The sequence below is a fragment of the Solanum verrucosum genome, unplaced genomic scaffold (genome assembly GCF_900185275.1).
Source record: "Solanum verrucosum unplaced genomic scaffold, falcon-dt-bn FXZP01001081.1, whole genome shotgun sequence".
NCBI lineage: Eukaryota > Viridiplantae > Streptophyta > Magnoliopsida > Solanales > Solanaceae > Solanum > Solanum verrucosum.
The window spans coordinates 443-14,595 of NW_026019713.1; the positions used below are offsets into that span (position 1 = coordinate 443).

The 14,153-nt window shown below is 48.5% G+C and overlaps 1 pseudogene; it reads right to left on the reverse strand.

The window, feature by feature from the left end:
- Nucleotides 1-2,317: 2,317 nt before the first annotated feature.
- Nucleotides 2,318-12,464, reverse strand: LOC125840115 (uncharacterized; annotated as a pseudogene).
- Between the last annotated feature and the right edge of the window lie 1,689 nt (nucleotides 12,465-14,153).

The window sequence follows — 14,153 nt, forward strand, 5'->3', positions numbered from 1 at the left end:
ACACGAGTCAACCGAGTCAGAGGTGCTGCCAAGGTAGAGAAACCCTCCACAAATCGTCTGTAGTAGCCTGCTAGTCCGACGAAGCTCCGAATCTCAGTAACTGAGGTTGGCCTAGCCCAATCACGAATAGCCTCAATCTTCGCCGGATCTACCATAATGCCCTCCTTAGATACAACATGCCCTAAGAACGCTACAGAGTCTAACCAAAACTGGCACTTTGAGAAGTTGGCATAAAGCCGCTGATCTATCAAAGTCTGGAGCACAACTCTCAAATGCTGCTCATGATCACACCTACTCCGCGAGTATATCAAAATATCATCAATGAAGACTATGACAAAGGAATCAATATAAGGCCTGAACACACACGTCATCAAGTCCATAAAGGCAACAGGGGCATTAGTCAACCCAAATGACATCACCAAGAACTCATAATGGCCATAACGGGTCCTAAATGCAGTCTTAGGGATGTCCGCTGCCCTAATCCTCAACTGGTGGTAACTGGACCTCAAATCAATCTTAGAGAACACTGAAGCTCCCTGTAGCTGGTCAAATAGGTCATCGATCCTAGGCAAATGATATCGATTCTTCATTGTCACCTTATTCAACTGTCTATAGTCAATGCACATGCGCATAGTACCGTCTTTCTTCTTAACAAAAAGAACGGGATTGCCCCAAGGTAATACACTAGGTTTGATAAATCCCTTACCCAAGAGATCCTGAAGCTGAACACTGAGCTCCTTGAGCTCTGCAGGAGCCATCCGATATGGCGGAATAGAAATAGGCCGAGTACCTGGCTCAAGCTCAATAGGAAAATCAATATCACGCTCTGGGGGTAGGCCAGGTAGGTTAGTAGGAAACACATCTAAAAGTCACGAACAACAGGAACTGACTCAACCGGAGGAACCTCCCTACTCACATCACGCACATAGGCCAAATATGATAAGCATCCACTAGCCACTAGCCTCCTAGCACGAATAAAAGAGATAACCCAAACTGGTGTGCTACCACGAGATCCCTGCCACACCACCGGAGGGATACCATGAATGGTTAAGGTAATGGTCTTAGAAAAGCAATCTAAAACAGCGCGATAAGGGGATAACCAATCCATGCCCAGAATCACATCGAAATCAACCATGTCAAGCAATATAAGGTTAGGCCGGGTGTCACGCCCCTTGATAGTAACTAAGCAAGTTCGAAATACCTGATCCACTACTAAAGACTCACCCACGGGGGTCGACACACGCAACGGCGCTACCAGAGGCTCAGACATCATACTCAATCGAGAGGCATAGTAAACAGAAACATACGAAAAAGTAGAGCCTGGATCAAATAAAGCCAAGGCGGGTTACTGGCATAAAAGAATAGTACCTGTGATCAGATCGTCTGATGCCTCAGCCTCAGCTTCCGCCCTCGCTGGAGCTGCGTAGAAATGGCTATGTCTGCCTCTGCCCTGACCATCGAACCTACCACCTGACCTGCCTCCTCGGGGACCACCCCGTATACCTTACTGACCACCTCTACGGTCCTGACCCTGGCCACGGCCTCTAGCTGGAGGTGCTGGTAAAGCTGGGGGAGCTGCATGAGGAGCGGGAGCAATCCTACTATGCTGAGGGCAGTCCCTGGCCCATTGATCCATCTCACCACACTCATAGAAACCCTGTCGAGGGCGACTCCCAGAAGAACGACTACTATGGCCTGAAGAACCCGACTGAAACACCTCGCGGCCCTGACTCGAACTAGCCTCACTCCGACCACAATCTGATGCCTGAAGAGAGGCCTGTGTAGGTCTGCTAGACTGACCCTGTCGAAACCGTCGTCTGGCCCTGTCATGATAATCTCTAGACCTAGGGCGGGAGACACTGTAGCTGCCCTCATGCCTAGCCCTCTTCTCGCTACCCTCTTGGGCCTCGCGATGAAGATGCTCCATAGTACTAGCATGGTCAACTACGTCTAAAAAGGATCGACCCGCAGAAACTAAGGATTGGGTCTTAAGCCGAAGCTGCAATCTCAACCCACGAAAAACGCACCTAACTCTCTCCTCCTCTGTAGGTAATATCATCTCGGCATGACGGGAGAGCTCGTGGAACCTAGTCTCGTACTCTGCCACCGACATGGAGCCCTGCTCCAACCTGCAGAACTGATCCCTGAGGCGGTCTCTGACGCTACGAGGGATAAATTTGGCCAAGAAGGCCTCAGAAAACTCATCCCATGATACCGGTGGAGATCCCACTGGCCTGGTCCGAATGAATGTGCGCGCGCCACCACTGCCTGGCTGGCCCATCTAGCTGGTAAGCAATGAAGTCGGCCCCTCTAGACTTCACAAGGCCCAAAGTGTGAAGCCTCTCACGACAAGTAGTAAGAAACTCGTGGCATCCTCACCCACTGCCCCAGAAAACCTCGGTGGTGTCAACCTGAGAAACACACCAAGCATCTTCTGGTCCTCAAGCGGCATAGGTCTGTCCGCTGCCAAGGGCTGTACTCCCTCAGGTGGTATCTGGACATGAGGTGCCCTCACTGTAGGCTGATCCTGCGGTACTAGTGCTGGTGTAGCTGGGGCGGGTGGCTGCTGCATCCCCCCAAGCACACCTAAGAGCTGAGCAATAGCGGCCTGGAGATCTGGAGTCAAAACTAGTCCGGGTGGCGGCTGGGATGGCAACGGCCCCACCGGCTGATCTGGTATACGAAGTGCTGAAGGGTCTGCTACTGGCTCTGGATCCTCCTCTCACTCCTGGACTGATGCTGCGGCCCTCTCTCGACCTCGGGGTCGGCGTCTACCCCAAGCTGGGGCTCTTTCTGCAGGCCTGGGTGCATCACCCCCGGTCGCGCCACCTCGTGAGTGAACCATCATGCGAATGAGTGATACAAGTGAGATTTTAAGGAACCAATAAGACACATGCTGCACGAAAGTGAAACAGAAGAGGAAATCTTTCTAAGGACATTCTGTAGCCTCCCGAAGATAAGTTACGGACGTCTCCGCACCGATCCATAAGACTCTACTAGACGTTAGCTCTATACAAGTGAGACCGGTGGACCTGAGGCACTGATACCAATTTGTTACGACCCGATTTCTCGATTCATGATGGCACCTACTATACCCTACCAGTAGGTAAGCCAACCCGTAACCCAGAACATCAAGCAATGAGCAAAAGAGCAGAAACTAGCGAAAACAATAATCTAAACAAGAATAACAAGACGGAAGCAACCGAAAATAAATATATACAGAAATTCCTCCCAGAACCTAGAAGTCACTAGTACAGAGCTATCTAATAAAGAGTACAAGTCCCAAAAGTGGACCACAACAGAGCGTTTCTCAAAGGCAACAAGACTAGCTAAAACAAAAGAAGGAGACAGAACAAACCCCAAAACGCCAAGTGCTCGCCCTTGTCTCCGAATCACAGCTGCAAAAGAAGGCTGGAACTAATCACCGCTGGTAACTGGTACTGGGACCTGCATCACGAAATAGATGCAGAGCATAGCATGAGTACCAACACAACAGGTTCTCAGTAGGCATCACAGGCCGACTGAGCAAAAAAGGTAAAAACAATAAGAAAGGATAGAATCTAGACACAGAGAGGTCAAAACGGATAAGAAAAGAAAGCACACGAGCATACCAGAAACAAACTAAGTACACTAAACTAAACTTAACTGGAACCCCATATGCCCAGAAGGTACACTCCTGCACAAGCTCAAATAAAACCTGAACGAACCCACATAAGCCCAACAGGTACACGAAAAAGCTTAGTCTACTGAAAAAGAAGAAAATCGGGCTCCCAGCCCAAAGTAACTAAGATAATCCATCAGACTCCACCAGCCAGCAGTGCACTCCCAGCCCAGCTAGAAAGAGTGACCCTAGGGGGCACCCAACCAAACAGTCCACTCCCAGCCCAGCTAGAAAGAGGGACTCGTGAGTGAGGTAGATATCGCGAGTCGTCCTACCATGCAGTCAGCTCCTAGCCCAGCTAGAAAGAGCGACCCCGGGACACCAGCTAGCAGCACACTCCCAGTCCAACTAGAAAGAGAGGCCCGGGGGTGATCGTTGATGCACCGAGTCTACCCAGCCAGCGATACGTTCCCAGCCCAGCTAGAAAGAACGACCTCGGGGGTGATGGTATCTCCAATAGGATTCAATCCAACAACAACCACCGTGGAACGCCGTCCACTCTAAGATATCACATAAAAGGCTCCAAGCCTATACTATCTCAATCCCACGCCTCGAGTGATGCACCAAACCTTCGAGAATGTGTCGGAATCGCAGAATGAGAGAGAGAAGATACAGAAGTGCAGCAAGAAGTGATAACGCCTAATCTAAGGCTCAAACTATCAGACTCAAGTCTGCTATTCCAGTCTACAAGGAGCTAAGTCATCCGAACGACGTCGGCAGCAAGTCAAGGGTATCCAGCACACACGGGTCATAAGTCTAAGGCAATGCTAGCCTAACCTAGACTAAGGACATCATGCTTACGGTTAAGGATGAACAAGGCATGCAAAACATAGCATACAAGCATACAATAACATTTAGCACATAAGCATGCAACTCTACTAAACCGCTTAACATGATACTATACCCGAAATGTGGCCAATCGATCCTAACATAAGGTAACTAATCAAACTAAAGTAGTAAACTGGTACTCACCCCCAATTCACTCCAATCGACAGATTTTTACACAATTAAGCTCAATCTAAAAGAAAGGAAGTCGTAGCCTACCTTAAGGCCAATCGCGCGCTCTCCAAATCACTTTACCGGAGATGTCCCTTTCCGAACAGTCTCGAAACGCTGCCCCGCTATCAAAAATAGAGTCACAAACGTTACTACGGTCATTTAGACACCAAAATAACAACAAACGAAGACTGGTCAATTTTGGAGTCAAAACGGGAATCGTGGGACCCGCACCGAACTGTCCAAATTTGACTCTGTCAAGAGACCCTAAACAACACTCCAAACTTGTTTTGGAACACAATCTGAGGCTCAAAAACAGCAAAAACCAACAAGCAAGAAACCACACTTTAATCAACTAAAAGAAACCGTATAGCAGTAGTCTAAACTCGGAATGAACTAGAATCGAAAGGTGCCCAGCACTCATTGAACACTCTACGACGAAGTCACGATAATTCTCAATATTTGGGACTTCGAATCACCCAAAACCGAGTTAAAATGAGTGAGATATGACCAAAACAAAAGTACCAAAATTAAAGACTCGAAAAAAGTACTGCAGTCAGGTTTTATCGCGAAATTACCTCGAAACACGTGGACCCAACAACTTCCGAACACTCTACCGCAAAGCCACCGAAAATACGAAGCTCCCGCACTTCGAATCGCCTAAATCGGACAAAAGATGAGAGAGTTATGAGGGTTTAAGTTTTGGGAAATGTTGCTGGTTTTTCTGCAATAAATAGCAGATTTGCTGCAATTTTTCCAAAACTTAAAAACTCCGACGGGGTGCTCCGAACTCGTTCGGAACCCCGTGCACGCAAACGAGATATGCAACCATACCAAATTCGATATTCCGGACTCAACGGAGAAGTCGAAATTTCGATCAAAGGTCATCTCGATAAAAAGTGGGTCCCACTTCCAAAGGCCATTTTAAGTCAAAACCCACAAAAGGGCTCGGAAAGATATCAAAAACCTCGGGACACAAAAGAAGGGTCAATCTAGACCAAACTCGACATTCTGGAGCTAACCGCATTGAGGGAATAGTCATCCGAGTGCGTTTACTCAGAATGTTGACCAAAGTCAAACTTAGACTTAAACTTAAAGTGAAAACGCCTAATCGCACCGACTCACACTGAAAACCTCGGGAGTCATGTCGACCATGCTACTAGCCTAAAATGACCCTTACGGAGCTGATGGATTCGTCAGAATTGGATTCCGATGTCATCTTCTTGAACTTTTGATCGAAAATGATCGTTCAAGGTTCATAAGCTCCAAAACACAAAAACTCGCACCAAGACCAAACGAACGACCAGGTGACCGAACTGTCAGTCCCAGCAAGTCATAAATGACTTGGGGTCGCTACAGGAACGCTCTAAACGACACACAGAAGGCAAGACACAGAAATGACCTGGAGGGTCATTACAATATCCACTACTAAAAAGGACTTTCGTCCGCGAAAGTAAGGGTCAGGAAGTACCTGAAGGCTCAAACAAGATGGGAAACTGCTCTCGCATCTCCTGCTCGGTCTCTCAGGTAGCCTCATCGACTGGATGATGCCTCCAACGGACCTTAACAACAGGAATGGCTCTCGAGCGCAATCTCCTCACATCTCTGGCTAGAATGACAACTGGCTCCTTTACAAATGTCAAACGATCATCCAACTCGACTGCATCATACTGGAGCACATGGGACTCAGTAGGAACATAACGCCGCAACATTGAGACATGGAAAACCGGGTGGATGGCTGAAAATGCTAGAGGTAGGGCCAACTCATAAGCAACCTCCCCAACTGTCCGTAGTATCTCAAAAGGCCCAATGTACCTAGGGCTAAGCTTGCCCCGCCTCCCAAACCTCATCACGCCCTTCATGGGCGACACACGGAGGAATACCCGATCACCAACAGAAAATCTCAAAGGTCGGCGCCTCCGATCCGCATAACTCTGGTGCCTACTCTGAGCCGGCCTGAGCCTATCCTGAATCACCCTCACCTGATCCAGGGCCTCCTGAAGCAAATCTGTACCACGCGGCCTAGGCTCTGTAGACTCAAACCAACCAACTGGAGAGCGACAACGCCTACCATATAATGCCTCGAATGGGGCCATCTGAATACTAGAGTGGTAGGTGTTGTTGTACGCAAACTCCGCCAAAGGTAAGAACTGGTCCCACTAACCTCCAAAATCCATAACACAGTCCCGCAACATATCCTCAAGGACCTGAATAGTACGCTCCGACTGGCCATCCGTCTGCGGGAGGAAAGCTGTGCTAACGTCAACCCGAGTGCCCAACTCATCCTGAAAGGTCCTCTAAAAACTAGACGTGAACTGAGAACCCCGATCTGATATAATAGAAACTGGCACCCCATGAAGTCGAACCACCTCCCGAATGTAGATATGAGCCAACCTCTCGGCGCTAAATAAAGACTGAACAGGAAGGAAATGTGCTGACTTGGTCAATCGATCAACGATGACCCAAATGCTGTCAACACCTCTAGAAGTCCGAGGCAACCCCACAATGAAGTCCATAGTGATACGCTCCCACTTCCACTCCGGAATGGGTAATCTCTGAAACTCACCACCAGGCCTCAATTGCTCGGCCTTTACCTGCTGGCAGCACAAGCAACGGGAAACAAAGTTAGCAATATCTCTCCTCATGCCACTCCACCAGTAATGCTGCCTCAAATCACGATACATCTTCGCTGTGCCCGGATGGATAGAGTATCTAGACTCATGGGCCTCAGAAAGTATCAACCGTATCAAATCCCCAAATCTCGGAACACAGATGCGGCCGGCGAATCTCAACACTCCATCAGGATCTAAGGTAGCCTGACCACCATCACCCGCTAACACTCGATCTCTAAGGGCCACCAAGGCCTCATCCTCAAACTGACAACCACAGATCCTATCAAGCAAGGAAGACTGAACTCCCATATGGGCTAAGACACGTCTAGGATCTGAGATATCCAACCGAACCATGCTATTGGCTAAGAACTGAATGTCCATAGACAAGGGTCGCTCCTCAACAGATATGAAGGCTAGACTACCCATACTCACCGCCTTTCGGCTCAAGGCGTCCGCTACCACATTCGCCTTGCCCGGATGATAGAGAATAGAGAGGTCAGAGTCCTTCAGGAGCTCAATCCAACGACGCTGGCTCGAATTAAGGTCCCTCTGGCTCATGATGTACTGAAGACTCCTGTGATCGGTATAGATCTCACATCGAACTCCATACAAGTAGTGCCTCCAAATCTTAAGTGCGAAAACTACCGCCGCCAACTCTAAGTCATGGGTGGGGTAATTGCGCTCATGAATCTTAAGCTGCCTCGAGCATAAGTAATAACCCGGCCCTGCTGCATCAATACACAACCCAAACCAACACCGGATGCGTCACAATAAACCGTGAAGCCCTCCCCTTAACTGGAAGAGTCAATATAGGAGCGGTGGTCAATAACTCCTTGAGCCTCAAACAAAGGGAACATCAACACGAGTCAACCGAGTCAGAGGTGCTGCCAAGGTAGAGAAACCCTCCACAAATCGTCTGTAGTAGCCTGCTAGTCCGACGAAGCTCCGAATCTCAGTAACTGAGGTTGGCCTAGCCCAATCACGAATAGCCTCAATCTTCGCCGGATCTACCATAATGCCCTCCTTAGATACAACATGCCCTAAGAACGCTACAGAGTCTAACCAAAACTGGCACTTTGAGAAGTTGGCATAAAGCCGCTGATCTATCAAAGTCTGGAGCACAACTCTCAAATGCTGCTCATGATCACACCTACTCCGCGAGTATATCAAAATATCATCAATGAAGACTATGACAAAGGAATCAATATAAGGCCTGAACACACACGTCATCAAGTCCATAAAGGCAACAGGGGCATTAGTCAACCCAAATGACATCACCAAGAACTCATAATGGCCATAACGGGTCCTAAATGCAGTCTTAGGGATGTCCGCTGCCCTAATCCTCAACTGGTGGTAACTGGACCTCAAATCAATCTTAGAGAACACTGAAGCTCCCTGTAGCTGGTCAAATAGGTCATCGATCCTAGGCAAATGATATCGATTCTTCATTGTCACCTTATTCAACTGTCTATAGTCAATGCACATGCGCATAGTACCGTCTTTCTTCTTAACAAAAAGAACGGGATTGCCCCAAGGTAATACACTAGGTTTGATAAATCCCTTACCCAAGAGATCCTGAAGCTGAACACTGAGCTCCTTGAGCTCTGCAGGAGCCATCCGATATGGCGGAATAGAAATAGGCCGAGTACCTGGCTCAAGCTCAATAGGAAAATCAATATCACGCTCTGGGGGTAGGCCAGGTAGGTTAGTAGGAAACACATCTAAAAGTCACGAACAACAGGAACTGACTCAACCGGAGGAACCTCCCTACTCACATCACGCACATAGGCCAAATATGATAAGCATCCACTAGCCACTAGCCTCCTAGCACGAATAAAAGAGATAACCCAAACTGGTGTGCTACCACGAGATCCCTGCCACACCACCGGAGGGATACCATGAATGGTTAAGGTAATGGTCTTAGAAAAGCAATCTAAAACAGCGCGATAAGGGGATAACCAATCCATGCCCAGAATCACATCGAAATCAACCATGTCAAGCAATATAAGGTTAGGCCGGGTGTCACGCCCCTTGATAGTAACTAAGCAAGTTCGAAATACCTGATCCACTACTAAAGACTCACCCACGGGGGTCGACACACGCAACGGCGCTACCAGAGGCTCAGACATCATACTCAATCGAGAGGCATAGTAAACAGAAACATACGAAAAAGTAGAGCCTGGATCAAATAAAGCCAAGGCGGGTTACTGGCATAAAAGAATAGTACCTGTGATCAGATCGTCTGATGCCTCAGCCTCAGCTTCCGCCCTCGCTGGAGCTGCGTAGAAATGGCTATGTCTGCCTCTGCCCTGACCATCGAACCTACCACCTGACCTGCCTCCTCGGGGACCACCCCGTATACCTTACTGACCACCTCTACGGTCCTGACCCTGGCCACGGCCTCTAGCTGGAGGTGCTGGTAAAGCTGGGGGAGCTGCATGAGGAGCGGGAGCAATCCTACTATGCTGAGGGCAGTCCCTGGCCCATTGATCCATCTCACCACACTCATAGAAACCCTGTCGAGGGCGACTCCCAGAAGAACGACTACTATGGCCTGAAGAACCCGACTGAAACACCTCGCGGCCCTGACTCGAACTAGCCTCACTCCGACCACAATCTGATGCCTGAAGAGAGGCCTGTGTAGGTCTGCTAGACTGACCCTGTCGAAACCGTCGTCTGGCCCTGTCATGATAATCTCTAGACCTAGGGCGGGAGACACTGTAGCTGCCCTCATGCCTAGCCCTCTTCTCGCTACCCTCTTGGGCCTCGCGATGAAGATGCTCCATAGTACTAGCATGGTCAACTACGTCTAAAAAGGATCGACCCGCAGAAACTAAGGATTGGGTCTTAAGCCGAAGCTGCAATCTCAACCCACGAAAAACGCACCTAACTCTCTCCTCCTCTGTAGGTAATATCATCTCGGCATGACGGGAGAGCTCGTGGAACCTAGTCTCGTACTCTGCCACCGACATGGAGCCCTGCTCCAACCTGCAGAACTGATCCCTGAGGCGGTCTCTGACGCTACGAGGGATAAATTTGGCCAAGAAGGCCTCAGAAAACTCATCCCATGATACCGGTGGAGATCCCACTGGCCTGGTCCGAATGAATGTGCGCGCGCCACCACTGCCTGGCTGGCCCATCTAGCTGGTAAGCAATGAAGTCGGCCCCTCTAGACTTCACAAGGCCCAAAGTGTGAAGCCTCTCACGACAAGTAGTAAGAAACTCGTGGCATCCTCACCCACTGCCCCAGAAAACCTCGGTGGTGTCAACCTGAGAAACACACCAAGCATCTTCTGGTCCTCAAGCGGCATAGGTCTGTCCGCTGCCAAGGGCTGTACTCCCTCAGGTGGTATCTGGACATGAGGTGCCCTCACTGTAGGCTGATCCTGCGGTACTAGTGCTGGTGTAGCTGGGGCGGGTGGCTGCTGCATCCCCCCAAGCACACCTAAGAGCTGAGCAATAGCGGCCTGGAGATCTGGAGTCAAAACTAGTCCGGGTGGCGGCTGGGATGGCCCGGCCCCACCGGCTGATCTGGTATACGAAGTGCTGAAGGGTCTGCTACTGGCTCTGGATCCTCCTCTCACTCCTGGACTGATGCTGCGGCCCTCTCTCGACCTCGGGGTCGGCGTCTACCCCAAGCTGGGGCTCTTTCTGCAGGCCTGGGTGCATCACCCCCGGTCGCGCCACCTCGTGAGTGAACCATCATGCGAATGAGTGATACAAGTGAGATTTTAAGGAACCAATAAGACACATGCTGCACGAAAGTGAAACAGAAGAGGAAATCTTTCTAAGGACATTCTGTAGCCTCCCGAAGATAAGTTACGGACGTCTCCGCACCGATCCATAAGACTCTACTAGACGTTAGCTCTATACAAGTGAGACCGGTGGACCTGAGGCACTGATACCAATTTGTTACGACCCGATTTCTCGATTCATGATGGCACCTACTATACCCTACCAGTAGGTAAGCCAACCCGTAACCCAGAACATCAAGCAATGAGCAAAAGAGCAGAAACTAGCGAAAACAATAATCTAAACAAGAATAACAAGACGGAAGCAACCGAAAATAAATATATACAGAAATTCCTCCCAGAACCTAGAAGTCACTAGTACAGAGCTATCTAATAAAGAGTACAAGTCCCAAAAGTGGACCACAACAGAGCGTTTCTCAAAGGCAACAAGACTAGCTAAAACAAAAGAAGGAGACAGAACAAACCCCAAAACGCCAAGTGCTCGCCCTTGTCTCCGAATCACAGCTGCAAAAGAAGGCTGGAACTAATCACCGCTGGTAACTGGTACTGGGACCTGCATCACGAAATAGATGCAGAGCATAGCATGAGTACCAACACAACAGGTTCTCAGTAGGCATCACAGGCCGACTGAGCAAAAAAGGTAAAAACAATAAGAAAGGATAGAATCTAGACACAGAGAGGTCAAAACGGATAAGAAAAGAAAGCACACGAGCATACCAGAAACAAACTAAGTACACTAAACTAAACTTAACTGGACCCCCATATGCCCAGAAGGTACACTCCTGCACAAGCTCAAATAAAACCTGAACGAACCCACATAAGCCCAACAGGTACACGAAAAAGCTTAGTCTACTGAAAAAGAAGAAAATCGGGCTCCCAGCCCAAAGTAACTAAGATAATCCATCAGACTCCACCAGCCAGCAGTGCACTCCCAGCCCAGCTAGAAAGAGTGACCCTAGGGGGCACCCAACCAAACAGTCCACTCCCAGCCCAGCTAGAAAGAGGGACTCGTGAGTGAGGTAGATATCGCGAGTCGTCCTACCATGCAGTCAGCTCCTAGCCCAGCTAGAAAGAGCGACCCCGGGACACCAGCTAGCAGCACACTCCCAGTCCAACTAGAAAGAGAGGCCCGGGGGTGATCGTTGATGCACCGAGTCTACCCAGCCAGCGATACGTTCCCAGCCCAGCTAGAAAGAACGACCTCGGGGGTGATGGTATCTCCAATAGGATTCAATCCAACAACAACCACCGTGGAACGCCGTCCACTCTAAGATATCACATAAAAGGCTCCAAGCCTATACTATCTCAATCCCACGCCTCGAGTGATGCACCAAACCTTCGAGAATGTGTCGGAATCGCAGAATGAGAGAGAGAAGATACAGAAGTGCAGCAAGAAGTGATAACGCCTAATCTAAGGCTCAAACTATCAGACTCAAGTCTGCTATTCCAGTCTACAAGGAGCTAAGTCATCCGAACGACGTCGGCAGCAAGTCAAGGGTATCCAGCACACACGGGTCATAAGTCTAAGGCAATGCTAGCCTAACCTAGACTAAGGACATCATGCTTACGGTTAAGGATGAACAAGGCATGCAAAACATAGCATACAAGCATACAATAACATTTAGCACATAAGCATGCAACTCTACTAAACCGGTTAACATGATACTATACCCGAAATGTGGCCAATCGATCCTAACATAAGGTAACTAATCAAACTAAAGTAGTAAACTGGTACTCACCCCCAATTCACTCCAATCGACAGATTTTTACACAATTAAGCTCAATCTAAAAGAAAGGAAGTCGTAGCCTACCTTAAGGCCAATCGCGCGCTCTCCAAATCACTTTACCGGAGATTTCCCTTTCCGAACAGTCTCGAAACGCTGCCCCGCTATCAAAAATAGAGTCACAAACGTTACTACGGTCATTTAGACACCAAAATAACAACAAACGAAGACTGGTCAATTTTGGAGTCAAAACGGGAATCGTGGGACCCGCACCGAACTGTCCAAATTTGACTCTGTCAAGAGACCCTAAACAACACTCCAAACTTGTTTTGGAACACAATCCGAGGCTCAAAACACAGCAAAAACCAACAAGCAAGAAACCACACTTTAATCAACTAAAAGAAACCGTATAGCAGTAGTCTAAACTCGGAATAAACTAGAATCGAAAGGTGCCCAGCACTCATTGAACACTCTACGACGAAGTCACGATAATTCTCAACATTTGGGACTTCGAATCACCCAAAACCGAGTTAAAATGAGTGAGATATGACCAAAACAAAAGTACCAAAATTAAAGACTCGAAAAAAGTACTGCAGTCAGGTTTTATCGCGAAATTACCTCGAACACGTGGACCCAACAACTTCCGAACACTCTACCGCAAAGCCACCGAAAATACGAAGCTCCCGCACTTCGAATCGCCTAAATCGGACAAAAGATGAGAGAGTTATGAGGGTTTAAGTTTTGGGAAATGTTGCTGGTTTTTCTGCAATAAATAGCAGATTTGCTGCAATTTTTCCAAAACTTAAAAACTCCGACGGGGTGCTCCGAACTCGTTCGGAACCCCGTGCACGCAAACGAGATATGCAACCATACCAAATTCGATATTCCGGACTCAACGGAGAAGTCGAAATTTCGATCAAAGGTCATCTCGAAAAAAGTGGGTCCCACTTCCAAAGGCCATTTTAAGTCAAAACCCACAAAAGGGCTCGGAAAGATATCAAAAACCTCGGGACACAAAAGAAGGGTCAATCTAGACCAAACTCAACATCCTGGAGCTAACCGCATTGAGGGAATAGTCATCCGAGTGCGTTTACTCAGAATGTTGACCAAAGTCAAACTTAGACTTAAACTTAAAGTGAAAACGCCTAATCGCACCGACTCACACTGAAAACCTCGGGAGTCATGTCGACCATGCTACTAGCCTAAAATGACCCTTACGGAGCTGATGGATTCGTCAGAATTGGATTCCGATGTCATCTTCTTGAACTTTTGATCGAAAATGATCGTTCAAGGTTCATAAGCTCCAAAACACAAAAACTCGCACCAAGACCAAACGAACGACCAGGTGACCGAACTGTCAGTCCCAGCAAGTCATAAATGACTTGGGGTCGCTACAGGAACGCTCTAA